General features: G+C 46.8%; 2 non-coding genes across 2 annotated transcripts; both read left to right on the plus strand.

The window, feature by feature from the left end:
* Nucleotides 1–656: 656 nt before the first annotated feature.
* On the plus strand, nt 657–730 carry trnan-guu (transfer RNA asparagine (anticodon GUU)). The gene has a single exon. It is a non-coding gene; the product is annotated as a tRNA-Asn (tRNA).
* A 3,301-nt stretch (nt 731–4,031) lies between these two features.
* trnan-guu (transfer RNA asparagine (anticodon GUU)) lies at nt 4,032–4,105 on the plus strand. The gene has a single exon. It is a non-coding gene; the product is annotated as a tRNA-Asn (tRNA).
* The last annotated feature ends 10,774 nt before the right edge of the window (nt 4,106–14,879 follow it).

Here is a 14,879-nt window from a genome sequence, read left to right on the forward strand (position 1 = left end):
GTTAACCTTCTTTGCTCCAAAGCGAACATTCCCAACCTTGGGAATGTCTCTCCAAAATGGAAATTCCTCATCCCTGGACATGACGCAAGGTGTATAATTGGGAAGAGATTTTGGCAAAATATTGTCAGTTAGGAAATGGAAAAATGTTCATGAAGCAAAACAGAAATCCCAGTCTCCAGCTTTGTGAATCTTTAGAAACTCTTTGGGAAGCGGATTTAGAGGAGAATGAAAGATGAACTGTCCGACTGAGTAGAGACAGTCCAGACAGCGTCCCCTTGTTGAAGAGGCCGGGAGATTGACTCTGATGTTCTCGGGACATGAACTGATCTGAGACATTGAAAGAATTGTCGTTCCTGCACATCAGGAATTCAAACCCCTTCTCACCTCCGAGCCAATGAGAGAACTCGGGAACAGGCAAAACACGGAAAGGCTCGAAGGGCGACGGCCCCGGAGTAAGAAAGCTTGTTCCTGCTGACATGGATGTGTCTGCAGAGGGTAGGATCAGACTGTCCCCGGTGTCTCCACAATAAATCTCCCAGGCTTTATTATGGAAAAGTAAAACTGATAGATGACAATTGTAATTCTAGGCGTGGAGGCTGAATTATGAATTCACTAATAGCCTTCCCTAAGCGATGGCGCAGGCCTCGTTGTCGCCTGTCTCTGTGGCGCAATTGGTCAGCGCGTTCGGCTGTTAACTGAAAGGTTGGTGGTTCGAGCCCACCCAGGGGCGGTGTGTGCGCGGTTCTTTCTTGGTTTCAAAGCTGTGCGCTTTTGATGGGGTCAGGAAAATGTTCCCCAAACGGAAATCTTCTCCACAAAGGGGTTTTTGAATTGAATTAATGTCGAATGTCAGGGACTGCGGATGCGGAGAAGCCGCGACAAAAAGAGAAACTCGGCAGGTTTGACAGTACCTGTCGGAGAAAACAGAATTCTGAAATGTTGTATCTGATTCTCTTTCCACGGATGTTGCCTGACCTGCTGATTTCCTCCTGCAATTTCTAGTTTTGTTTTGAACTGGAAGTTCATTTCATCTTTTGGGATGAAACACCTAAATATCTGCAAACGCTGTGTGTAGATATTTAACCCTTTCGAATCACTGTGAAGTGATTGGATTCAAACAAACACTGCGATGAATCACTCTTTCGCAGCTCCACAGGCAGACAGACCTGGGAAGTGAAGCTGTCAGTGTGGTTCTGCATTCGTGGGCCGAGTGGTTAATGCGATGGACTTGAAATCCATTGCGGTTTCCCCACGCAGGTGTGAACCCTGCCGACTACAAAATGACAAATGTCGTCGAAAAGAAAGGGAGCTTCCTCCCCGGCTTCTTCTTTAAGATTCAAATCAGTGGAGGGGGAAAGGTATTTCACTCACATTGGGACTGGTGGGAATCTGCAACTCACTGCCTGTTCGGGTGGAACAAGCAGATACCCGCAGAGCTTCCTTTGAGGCTGAGTCAAGTGTTTGGTAATGAGATTAGAACAGTGAGAGGCTTGAAATCGTGATCGAAATGAAGCAGGCACCTGAGGACAAGGGTGTTTCCTTTGCCAGTGAAAGATACTGCTTCACAAAGTTGGGCCTGTGGAAGGGAATCAGTGACGGTGATTATCTTTGGTTGTTCACCTTGTGAAGGTTCCCATTGCTGCGCATGTCCGTGTTAACGTCAGAAACTCTGCAGCATGGTGGCGTTAGATACGCACAGGGCCCGGGCGCAATGGATGACGGATCTGCCTCCACCTACCTGTTGGAAATGCAGCTCACAGCTTCTTCACGCACCCCAATTAATCTTTCTCATTGTCCTGAAGCCGGCATACGGTTTGAAGTCCCGATCTGCGGAAATGGGAATCTTTTCACTGTCTCACGTCAGTCAATGTCCCTGAGAACATCGGAGTCAAGTCAAAGCGCTGTCAGATGAGGGGAAGCTGAAATAGCCCCACACGCTGCTCACGGCCACATTTTACTTTCCCCAACTCACCGCCTCAACCACTGCGGCTCCTGGGAGTGGAAAGGAAACAATCACCAAAACCCAGTCTTAGCTTTGTGAATCTTCAGAAAATCAGCAAACGTTCATCCCTTCGGATTTTCTATCTTGGCTGACAGGGATGGGTTTTGTCACTCTTTTGTAGGATATTGCAAGTGGATGTTTTGCAGAAAAGCACCACAATGCAATCTGATTAATCAGGTCCTGGATGTTTTCGGTCTTTGAATGAAAGTGTTGTGCTCCAGAACTTTGTTGTTCACAGTTTATAATACTTATCTTCCCAGTACACTGTATCACTTATCGAAAATGTTTAATTTGCGTCTTGTAATCCTTTCACTGTCTGCTAATGAGGAAAGCGTTTCCGTGTTTTACCTAAATTATCTTGACCGCCTCAAGCTAATTTCACGAGAAACCATCTCCAGTTCAAAAGCCAACTGTTAATGATGGCTCTGTTTCTTGTCACGTATCCAATTTCAGATCGATGTTGTTAATGTCCCTTTTATTCCTTCAGATCCAGGTTTCGCTCACAGGGCGAGAACAGAACTGTCACCAAATACATTTACCAATCTACGTTCATCCTACCGATTGTATTAGCATCATCAACACTTCTCATCAAAATAATTCGAGAGACTTTCATCACAATTTTCTGTGAACAGTTCTACATTAGCTTTGCTGAATGAACCCCAAATTTCTTGAAGTGGCTCCTTATTTTAGGCCCTGATTATTAATCTCTCTACGCATGGGAATGGATCCTTCCCACCCGCTCTATCCCTCATCAATGTGTGTAGTTCAGTTCGATCTCCCATCAGCCTCCTCTGTCCTGATCAAATCCAGGGAAACAGGATACGTTGGGGCTATGGCGCGGACAGGACAAGCCCAATACTCACCTTTCCTGTTAGAACCATTCCATGAGAAATTTTAGACCACAACTTTGGGCTGTGGCCAACCACAACAGCTGTGGCCGAACACTTAAGGTGTTGGCGTAGAGATGCTTTGGGGCTCCCCCGCCCAGGCTGGTAACCTGCTGACTATGCTTTCTTCGCTGGCGATTTTAAATGACTTCCTGTTGGTTGCACTATCGCTCAAACTTCACAAATCCCGGCTCAATAAAGCCACGTTTTCTTATGTCTGGGAATTGATTGCCATGCAGGAACCTCAGGTTCTGAACAAACAACGTACCAGCCTCACAACGTCAGCTCTGTTTACCTTTCCACAGATGCTGCTCGACCTGTTGGCTTTCTGCAGTATTTTCTGTGTTTATTCGGCACAAGTGCTGCTTTTCATTCAAGAACTTCAATCCCTGTCCTCTGGTAACTGACTCTGGTCAGTGGCAATTGGTTCTTCTGATCATTAATCTGCCCATTCCCACCGCTTCTTCTCCCATCATTACCAACAGCCCCAGGAAATCTCCAGTTAACCTTCTTTGCTCCAAAGCGAACATTCCCAACCTTGGGAATGTCTCTCCAAAATGGAAATTCCTCATCCCTGGACATGACGCAAGGTGTATAATTGGGAAGAGTTTTTGCAAAATATTGTCAGTTAGGAAATGGAAAAATGTTCATGAAGCAAAACAGAAATCCCAGTCTCCAGCTTTGTGAATCTTTTGAAACTCTTTGGAAGCGGAATTTGAGGAGAATGAAAGATGAACTGTCCGACTGAGTAGAGACAGTCCAGACAGCGCCCCCTTGTGGAAGAGGCCGGGAGATTGACTCTGAGGTTCTCGGGACATGAACTGATCTGAGACATTGAAAGAATTGTCATTCCTGCACATCAGGAATTCAAACCCCTTCTCGCCTCCGAGCCAATGAGAGAAATCGGGAACAGGCAAAACACTGAAAGGCTCGTAGGGCGACGGCCCCGGAGTAAGAAAGCTAGTTCCTCCTGACATGGATGTGTCTGCAGACTGTCCCCGGTGTCTCCACAATAAATCTCCCAGGCTTTATTATGGAAAAGTAAAACTGATAGATGACAATTGTAATTCTAGGCGTGGAGGCTGAATTATGAATTCACTAATAGCCTTCCCTAAGCGATGGCGCAGGCCTCGTTGTCGCCTGTCTCTGTGGCGCAATTGGTCAGCGCGTTCGGCTGTTAACTGAAAGGTTGGTGGTTCGAGCCCACCCAGGGGCGGTGTGTGCGCTGTTCTCTCTTGGTTTCAAAGCTGTGCGCTTTTGATGGGGTCAGGAAAATGTTCCCCAAACGGAAATCTTCTCCACAAAGGGGTTTTTGAATTGAATTAATGTCGAATGTCAGGGACTGCGGATGCGGAGAAGCCGCGACAAAAAGAGAAACTCGGCAGGTTTGACAGTACCTGTCGGAGAAAACAGAATTCTGAAATGTTGTATCTGATTCTCTTTCCACGGATGTTGCCTGACCTGCTGATTTCCTCCTGCAATTTCTAGTTTTGTTTTGAACTGGAAGTTCATTTCATCTTTTGGGATGAAACACCTAAATATCTGCAAACGCTGTGTGTAGATATTTAACCCTTTCGAATCACTGTGAAGTGATTGGATTCAAACAAACTCTGCGATGATTCACTCTTTCGCAGCTCCACAGGCAGACAGACCTGGGAAGTGAAGCTGTCAGTGTGGTTCTGCATTCGTGGGCCGAGTGGTTAATGCGATGGACTTGAAATCCATTGCGGTTTCCCCACGCAGGTGTGAACCCTGCCGACTACAAAATGACAAATGTCGTCGAAAAGAAAGAGAGCTTCCTCCCCGGCTTCTTCTTTAAGATTCAAATCAGTGGAGGGGGAAAGGTATTTCACTCACATTGGGACTGGTGGGAATCTGCAACTCACTGCCTGTTCGGGTGGAACAAGCAGATACCCGCAGAGCTTCCTTTGAGGCTGAGTCAAGTGTTTGGTAATGAGATTAGAACAGTGAGAGGCTTGAAATCGTGATCGAAATGAAGCAGGCACCTGAGGACAAGGGTGTTTCCTTTGCCAGTGAAAGATACTGCTTCACAAAGTTGGGCCTGTGGAAGGGAATCAGTGACGGTGATTATCTTTGGTTGTTCACCTTGTGAAGGTTCCCATTGCTGCGCATGTCCGTGTTAACGTCAGAAACTCTGCAGCATGGTGGCGTTAGATACGCACAAGGCCCGGGCGCAATGGATGACGGATCTGACTCCACCTACCTGTTGGAAATGCAGCTCACAGCTTCTTCACGCACCCCAATTAATCTTTCTCATTGTCCTGAAGCCGGCATACGGTTTGAAGTCCCGATCTGCGGGAATGGGAATCTTTTCACTGTCTCGCGTCAGTCAATGTCCCTGAGAACATCGGAGTCAAGTCACAGCGCTGTCAGATGAGGGGAAGCTGAAATAGCCCCACACGCTGCTCACGGCCACATTTTACTTTCCCCAACTCACCGCCTCAACCACTGCGGCTCCTGGGAGTGGAAAGGAAACAATCACCAAAACCCAGTCTTAGCTTTGTAAATCTTCAGAAAATCAGCAAACGTTCATCCCTTCGGATTTTCTATCTTGGCTGACAGGGATGGGTTTTGTCACTCTTTTGTAGGATATTGCAAGTGGATGTTTTGCAGAAAAGCACCACAATGCAATCTGATTAATCAGGTCCTGGATGTTTTCGGTCTTTGAATGAAAGGGTTGTGCTCCAGAACTTTGTTGTTCACAGTTTATAATACTTATCTTCCCAGTCCACTGTATCACTTATCGAAAATGTTTAATTTGCGTCTTGTAATCCTTTCACTGTCTGCTAATGAGGAAAGCGTTTCCGTGTTTTACCTAAATTATCTTGACCTTGCATACCTCAAGCCCCAAGCTAATTTCACGAGAAACCTTCTCCAGTTCAAAAGCCAACTGTTAATGATGGCTCTGTTTCTTGTCACGTATCCAATTTCAGATCGATGTTGTTAATGTCCCTTTTATTCCTTCAGATCCAGGTTTCGCTCACAGGGCGAGAACAGAACTGTCACCAAATACATTTACCAATCTACGTTCATCCTACCGATTGTATTAGCATCATCAACACTTCTCATCAAAATAATTCGAGAGACTTTCATCACAATTTTCTGTGAACAGTTCTACATTAACTTTGCTGAATGAACCCCAAATTTCTTGAAGTGGCTCCTTATTTTAGGCCCTGATTATTAATCTCTCTACGCATGGGAATGGATCCTTCCCACCCGCTCTATCCCTCATCAATGTGTGTAGTTCAGTTCAATCTCCCATCAGCCTCCTCTGTCCTGATCAAATCCAGGGAAACAGGATACGTTGGGGCTATGGCGCGGACAGGACAAGCCCAATACTCACCTTTCCTGTTAGAACCATTCCATGAGAAATTTTAGACCACAACTTTGGGCGCTTAGCTGTGGCCGAACACTTAAGGTGTTGGCGTAGAGATGCTTTGGGGCTCCCCCGCCCAGGCTGGTAACCTGCTGACTATGCTTTCTTCGCTGGCGATTTTAAATGACTTCCTGTTGGTTGCACTATCGCTCAAACTTCACAAAACCCGGCTCAATAAAGCCACGTTTTCTTATGTCTGGGAATTGATTGCCATGCAGGAACCTCGGGTTCTGAACAAACAACGTACCAGCCTCACAACGTCAGCTCTGTTTACCTTTCCACAGATGCTGCTCGACCTGTTGGCTTTCTGCAGTATTCTCTGTGTTTATTCGGCACAAGTGCTGCTTTTCATTCAAGGACTTCAATCCCTGTCCTCTGGTAATTGACTCTGGTCAGTGGCAATTGGTTCTTCTGATCATTAATCTGCCCATTCCCACCGCTTCTTCTCCCATCATTACCAACAGCCCCAGGAAATCTCCAGTTAACCTTCTTTGCTCCAAAGCGAACATTCCCAACCTTGGGAATGTCTCTCCAAAATGGAAATTCCTCATCCCTGGACATGACGCAAGGTGTATAATTGGGAAGAGATTTTGGCAAAATATTGTCAGTTAGGAAATGGAAAAATGTTCATGAAGCAAAACAGAAATCCCAGTCTCCAGCTTTGTGAATCTTTTGAAACTCTTTGGGAAGCGGATTTTGAGGAGAATGAAAGATGAACTGTCCGACTGAGTAGAGACAGTCCAGACAGCGTCCCCTTGTGGAAGAGGCCGGGAGATTGACTCTGAGGTTCTCGGGACATGAACTGATCTGAGACATTGAAAGAATTGTCATTCCTGCACATCAGGAATTCAAACCCTTCTCGCCTCCGAGCCAATGAGAGAAATCGGGAACAGGCAAAACACTGAAAGGCTCGAAGGACGACGGCCCCGGAGTAAGAAAGCTAGTTCCTCCTGACATGGATGTGTCTGAAGACTGTCCCCGGTGTCTCCACAATAAATCTCCCAGGCTTTATTATGGAAAAGTAAAACTGATAGATGACAATTGTAATTCTAGGCGTGGAGGCTGAATTATGAATTCACTAATAGCCTCCCCTAAGCGATGGCGCAGCCCATGTCATCGCCTGTCTCTGTGGCGCAATTGGTCAGCGCATTCGGCTGTTAACCGAAAGGTTGGTGGTTTGAGCCCACCCAGCGGCGATGAGCTTCTGGTTGCCTGTCACTTTAACACGCCACCCTGTTCCCTGGCCCACATCTCTGTCTCAGGTATGCAGCAGTGTTCCAGCAAAGCTCCGCTCCAGATGGAAGACCAGCGCCTCATTTTCCGTTTGGAATCCTCCAGTCTTCAACATCGAGTTCAATATTATTTGGACCCGAACTCCCGCATGCTCTTGATCCCCACCACACCCACACGAGGCCTTGTTATCACATCGTCTGCTGTTACACACGACATATTGTTAGCCAGGAATAGTCTCCATGAACAGTTAGTCACCCTCCGACACAGATCGTTATTCTCTCCTTTGTCCCTCCAATGTTCTCCGTCTGAACTCGTGGCAAAGAGAGCAATGTGGACTGATATCCCTGAGCCAGCTCTTTGTCCCATCTCCAGGAACCGGGTTCTCTCCACTGGCGGATAATTAAACCACTTTGTTGTTGCGTTGACGTGAGGAGATTGTATAAATATAAACTTTTCTAAATCCCCACCTTCCGTTGATTGAACTGTGTGTTCACTCTGATTCACAACACGTGTCACAGCGCAATTTGAGGCCCACATTAGCTCTGCTGGTTCTACACAGCAAGTAAATGAGAGTCTCTATTCGTATCATTCTCTTGCCTTCGCCCTGTAAATCTCCACATTGTGACTTTGGACATGACCACCGAATTCCCTTTTGTGTTGTTGAATCTGCCTCCTTGTCACGGTCAGACAGGGACAAGAAAGTGTTCTTCCTAATGTCACTTTTACTTTTTTTTCCAAATGCCTTGAAATCTCTGCCAATTTTTTGGGAAATTGAAAGGATTCTCATTCCTGCACATGCGTCTGAATTGATTTAATTTCTAACGTAAAGGACTGCGGATGCTGAGAATCAGAGACACAAAGAGGAGCTGCTGGAGGAACTCAGCCGGTTTGGCAATACCTGTGGGAGAAAACAGGGTTCTGAAATATTGTCTCTGATTCTCTTTCCACCGATGGTGCCTGACCTGCTGAGTTGCTCCTGCAATTTCTGTTTTTGCTTTTAACTGAAAGTTTATTGCATCTTTCGTGATGAAACAACCAGACTCGCCATGTGCAGATATGTAACCCTTTCGAAACCTGTGAAGTGATTGTATTCAAACAAATCCAGCAATAACTCACTCTTTCTCAGCTCCACAGGCAGGGAGACCTGGAAAATGAAGCTGTCAGTGTGGTTCTTTATTCGTGGGTCGAGTGGTTAATACGATGGATTTGAGATCGATTGCGGTTTCCCCACGCAGATGTGAACCTTGCCGACTACAGTTGAGAAATATCGTCAAAAAGAAAGGAAGACTGTTCCCCGGTTTCTTCTTTAAGATTCACATCAGTGGAGGGATTGGAAATCTGCAACCCATTGCCTGTCAGGGTGGAACAAGCAGATACCCACAGAGCTACTTTTGAGGCTATGAGCCAAGTGTTTGGAAATGAGACGAGAACAGTGAGGGGCGTGAAGTCGTGATCGAAATGAAGCAGGCACCTGAGGACGAATGTGTTTTATTTGCCAGTGAAAGATACTGCTTGACCAAGTTGGGACAATGGAAGGGAAGCAGTGACGGTGATTATCTTTGGCTGTTCCTCTTGTGAATGTTCCCATTGCTGCGCATGTCCGTGTTAACGTCAGAACTCTGCAGCATGGTGGCGTCAGGTACGCTCAGTGCCAGGGGCGCAATGGATGACGCATCTGACTCCACCTACCTGTTTGAAATGCAGCTCACAGCTTCTTCACACACTCCAATTAATCTTTCTCATTGTCCTGAAGCCGGCATACGGTTTGAATTCCTGATTTGCGGGAATGGGAATCTTTTCACTGTCTTGCGTCAGTAAGTGTCCCTGAGAACATCAGAGTCAAGTCACAGCGCTGTCAGAGGAGGGGAAGCTGAAATCGCCCCACACGCTGCTCATGGACATACTTCACTTTCTCCAACTCACCTCGCCAACCACTGCGGCTCCTGGGAGTGGAAAGGGAACAAACACCAAAACCCAGTCTCAGCTTTGTAAATCTTCAGGAAATAAGAAATCTGTTCATCCTGTTGGATCTTCCATCCTGGCCTGACAGCGTTGATTTTAAATGGCTGTCCAGTCAGTGCCGATTCGTTTTGGCTGAAAAAAATCTTCCTTATCTCATCCCAGCATTTCTTGCCACAGAGAACTGTGCAGCAGAGTTCATGTATATATTTATTTGTATGGTATTTTGTAAATAACATTCGTTTGCGGGTTGTTTGTATAGGCTATTCCAGGTTCATTAGCCGCTGTTAAAGTGGATTGGTAGGTTTGTGGGCTACCATGATGCTGAGAGCGTTGAGTTGTCTGGACATCATTTCCCAGATGTCTTTTATGTAAAGTAATGTGGCTAGGGTTTCTGCACACGTTATGTCTGCTTGTGTCAGTTTGTTGATGTGAAATCGACACACTGGGTTTATTGGGTAGGCGAAAGTGCGGATTGCAGATGCTGGAAACCAGAGTTTAGATCAGAGTGGTGCTGGAAAAGCACAGCAGGTCAGACAGCTTCCGAGGAGCAGGAAAATCGACTTTTCGGGCAAAAGCCCTTCATCCTGAATGGAAGCAGGACGCCTCCAGGGCGGAGAGATAAATTGGGGGGTGGGGGTGTGCTGGGCCGAAGGTAGCAAAGAGTACAATAGGTGAATGGGTGTGGGGATGGAGGTGACAGGTCAGAGAGGAGGGTGGAGCGGATAGGTGGGAAGGGAGATTGGCAGGTAGGACAGGTCATGAGGATAGCACTGTGCTGGAAGTTTGGAACTGAAGTAAGGTGTGGGGTGGGGAAATGAGGAAACTGGTGAAGTCTACATTAATGTTCTGGGTTTGAATTTATCTGAGGCGGAAGATGGGGCGTTCTTCCTCCAGGCATCGGGTGGGGAGGGAGCGGCGATGGAGGAGGCCCAGGACCTGCATGTCCTCGGCAGAGTGGGAGGGGGTGTTGAAATGTTGGGCCAGAGGGCGATGGGGTTGATTGTTGCGGTTGTCCTGGAAATATCCCCTCAAGCGCCGTGACTGGACTCTGCGAGGAGTCTCCAGCCTCCCCAATGTGGAGGAGACCGCATCGGGAGCAATGGATACAAGAAATGACATTGTTGGATGCACAGGTGAAAGCTTGCTGACGACCGCGGCCCAGGTTCGATTTCCGGGCAGGAAAGTAATTTTTAGGAGAGCTGACACGCGGAATCCGCATTTCCCTGGTGGTCTCGTGGTTAGGATTTGGCGCTCTCACCGCCGCGGCCCGGTTTCGATTCCCGGTCAGGGAAACCATTTTCAGGGGTGCAGGCTACCCATTCTTCTTAAATGCGCTGTGTAATTATTTATAGTCGTTCCTGGGTGCTGCAGTGTGTCGTGGCTCGTTGAAATAGTGTCCTGATTCAGATTTGTTTGTATGTGGAGGGATGATTGCTTCTGTAGTTAAGTACTTGGTTCGTGTGCGTTGTTTTCCTGTAGAGGCTGTTTTGAATTTACCATTGACTGTTTGCTCTACTGTGACATCCAGAAATGGCACTTTGTTGTTGTTCTCCTCTTTTGTGAATTTTATGTCAGCGAGGATATTGTTGATGGTGTTGTAGGTTTCCTCTAATTTGTTTCAGTTTTTGATGACAAAAGTGTCATCACTGTAGTGGACCCAAAGTTTGGGTGGATCGTTGGAAGGGCTGTTTGTTCGAGTCTCTGCATTATTGCTTCTGCGAGGAATCCTGATACTGGTGGTTTCATGGGTATTTCGTTGATTTGTTTGGAGGGCTTGTTACTGAATACGAAGTGGGGGGTAAGACACAGTTCTACGAGGTTGACAGTGCTATCTTTGCTGATGAAGTTGGTGCTGTGTTTGTGTCTCTGGTTCTTCGAGTAGTGTCTTCAGTTTTCTTTGGCCAAGTTGATGTTAATGGATGTGAACAGGGCTGTTATGTCAAAGGACAGCATTATTCCATACTCTTCTATCTTAGTGTCTTTGGTGTTCAGGAATTCTTGGATGGAGTAAATGGAGTGGCGTGAATCTTCGACTTGGTGTTTTCAGTGGAGGCCTTTGACTCGTCTGTACACTGGTGTTCCAAATGGTGAGGCTTTGGGCCTGAGGGGGCTCCTGGTTTGAAGAGGAGAACAACAACAAAGTACCATTCTTAGATGTCACAGTAGAGCGAACAGCAAACGGAGAAATTCAAACTAGCGTCTACAGAAAAACAACACACACAAACCAAATACTTAACCACAGAAACAATCATCCCAACACCCACAAACGTTGCTGCAGCAGGACATTACTTCAACGAGCCACTACACACTGCAGCACAGAGAAACTACAAAGAGCAGAAGAGGAATACGTATATAGTGTATTTAAGGAGAACGGGTCCCCAATAAACCCAGTCCGCCGATTTCTCATTGATGCTTCCAAGCTGACTTTCAAAAATTCGGTTTGTCCCTCCATTCTTTCCTGTTTGTTTTTTGTGGGTTTTGAAAGCTTTCGCAATCCTCTGACTGAGTATTGGAGTTGGGAAGTTATGTTGTGGCTGTACAGGACATTGGTTAGACCACTTTTGGAATATTGTGTGCAATTCTGGTCTCCTATCAGAAGGATACTGTGAAATTTGAAAGGGTTCTGAAGCACCAGTGGGTCTACAGAGGGGAAGAGGCCCTTCTGCTGCCCTGAGTGTAGGAAGGCCTTCAGTGATTCCTCTGCCTGCTGCCGCACCAGTTGGTCCACACCGGGGAAGGGTGTTCTCCGGCCCCAAGTGCGAGATGGCCCTCAGCAGTTCTTCCCACCGACTGAGACACCAGTGGGTCCACACTGAGGAGAGGCCGTTCTTCTGCCACGAGTGCAGGAAGGGCTTTGCTCTTTCCTCCGACCTGCTGGCCCATTGGTGAGTCCACATGGGGGAGTGGTCGTTCAGTTGCCCTAAGTGCAGGAAGTCCTTCAGCAATTCCTCAGCCCTGCTGAGGCACCAGTCCGTCCACACCGGGGAGAAGCCGTTCTCCTGCCCCGAGTGTGGGAAGGGCTTTATCCGCTCCTCCACACTGCGGAAGCACCAGCTGGTCCACACGGGGGCGGGGGGGCGGGGGGAGGCCATTCTGCTGACCTGAGTGCGGGAAGGCCTGCAGCAATTCCTCCACCCTGCTGAAACACCTGTGTGTCCTTCAGCAGTGGGAGGCCCTTCAGCTGGCCCGAGTGTGGGAAGAGGTTCATGTTTGCTTGCAACTTGCGGAAGCACCAGCGGGGGCACTGCTGCTCATTGAGCCAGGGACTGCACATCGTCAATGAAATGATCCAAATAAACCTCAGACCGCAAGACCATCGGAGCAGAAGTTAGGCCATTGGGCCCGTCGAGTCGACTCTGCCATTCGTTAGAGACAAGAATAGTGCAGATGAGATTAGCTACAGGAAATAGGCCATTTGTCCCAACAAGTCCACACAAACCCTCCGAAGAGTAACCCATCAACACCCATTTCCCTCTAACTAATGTACCTAACTCTATGGGCAATTAAGCATGGCCAATCAACATGACCTGCACATCTTTGGTTTATGTAAGAAGACAGGATCGCCCAGAGAAAACCCATGCAGACACTGGGAGATTGTGCAAACTCCTCACAGACAGCTATCCAAGGCTGGAATCAAACCTGGGTCCCGTGCGCTGTCAGGCTGCAGTGGTAACCACTGAGCCACTACATATTGCAACCCGAAGTTGCAAGCAGGAGGTTGGGAGAATACAGCCTCAGAATGTGGAGTAGTCAGCGTTTTGAGTATTAACCCTTCTTCAGGACTGAAACGTTAACTTCTCCATGAGAAACGATTTATGGGAATGATGCTGGGGGTTGTAGGGTTTGAGCTCCAGGGAGAGGCTGAATAGGCTGGAGCTGTTTTACCTGAAGCATCGGAGGCAGAGGAGTGACCTAATAGAAGTTACAAAATTATGAGGGGTATGGACAGGGTAATAGACAAGGTCTTTTCTCAGGAGTGGGGGAGTCCAGAACTAGAGGGCATAGGTTTAGGGTGAGAGGCGAAATATATTAAAGAGCCAACGTCTTCATGCAGGGGCTGGTACATATATGAAATGAGCTGCCAGAATATATGGGTCAGGTGCTGTCAAATGGGACTAGATTAATTTAGGATATCAGGTCAGCATGGACAAGTTGGACTGAAGGGTCTGTTTCCATGCTGTACGTGTCTCTGACTACTGGTCCTGATGTAATTTTAAAATAGGGTCCAAGTAACTTTGAAAAGTTCAATCTTATTGAGCTCACTTCCTGAAAAGTTTCAAATGAATCATCTGAGCGATACTATTTAAACATGCTGAGTTGGACAAAGTATCCCATCAAGTTCAACACAAACCCAGAGTTGAAGAAGTCAGAAGTCAGAACACCAAGGGGACCAAACTGATCACAATATTCCAGGTGCAACCTTATCAACGTCCTGTATAACTACAACATAACTTGCCAACATCTATACTCAATTCCCTAATTGATGAAGGCCAGTGTGCTGAAACCTTTCTTCACTGCCTTGTGTACCAATGTAATCAGAGATATAGGACCTACTTTAAACTGATCCACAATCCAGCTACTGGGAGCCCAGAAACAGAGTAGTGCTGCGTGAGTGTGCTGGGCACATAACCCAGAGGTCGATGGGTAAAAACCATGTGATGCTATTGTCCAATGTCTCCGTCAGCTGCTTTCATTTACAATGGTGCTCGGTTCTGTATGTTGCCTTTGCATCTGCTTCCCAAAGCTTCTTCAGTGGAGGAGTGGCAGCTGGAGCCCAGGAGTTCAACGACCCGCCGGAGCTTGAGGAAGGTCCAAGCTCCAAGAAGCGGGGGGTCCGGCTGGAGGCTGGATTTGCTCAAGGCTTGTATTTTTAACTCAATTAAATGGTACCTACTGTATGGGGCTATGGTTTACATTAAAACCGGAGGATCATATCAGAGTGTTTATATTGAGCAGCGGTAGTTGGTAAAATACACTCCCTGGAGGAGCACCTTCTATGATGTTGCATTTCTTGCTTTGTGCCCTTCCCCCATTTCTTATCTCCCAGCTTGGTTTTATGTTTTTTTGGTTAAATTTAATTTCATATTAATCAGACTGGGTATTGACTGTGTGCTATTAATTTGCTTCTTCGAATATTGAAAGTCAAAATTAATGGTGTAATTTCATTTCTGATGTCAGAGTTTGACATTGAATGTGCAGATGTGAATACCAGTAAGTTGTGAAAATACATCAAGAACTTGTGGTTTTTAACAAAAAGAGCAGTTCACTGATATTCATGGCATTGTCTTATTTGGGAGTGATGATTCAAATCTGACCAGCAAACCGTTTCATGCAGTCACCCAATTTAGTTAAAATTTTCATTAATTTAATTAAAGAAAAGAACTCTGGCAGGCTAAGA

The sequence above is a fragment of the Chiloscyllium plagiosum genome, unplaced genomic scaffold (assembly GCF_037043375.1).
Source record: "Chiloscyllium plagiosum isolate Xiang-an unplaced genomic scaffold, Cpla_swu_hap1 HiC_scaffold_27, whole genome shotgun sequence".
NCBI classification, from domain to species: Eukaryota; Metazoa; Chordata; class Chondrichthyes; order Orectolobiformes; family Hemiscylliidae; genus Chiloscyllium; species Chiloscyllium plagiosum.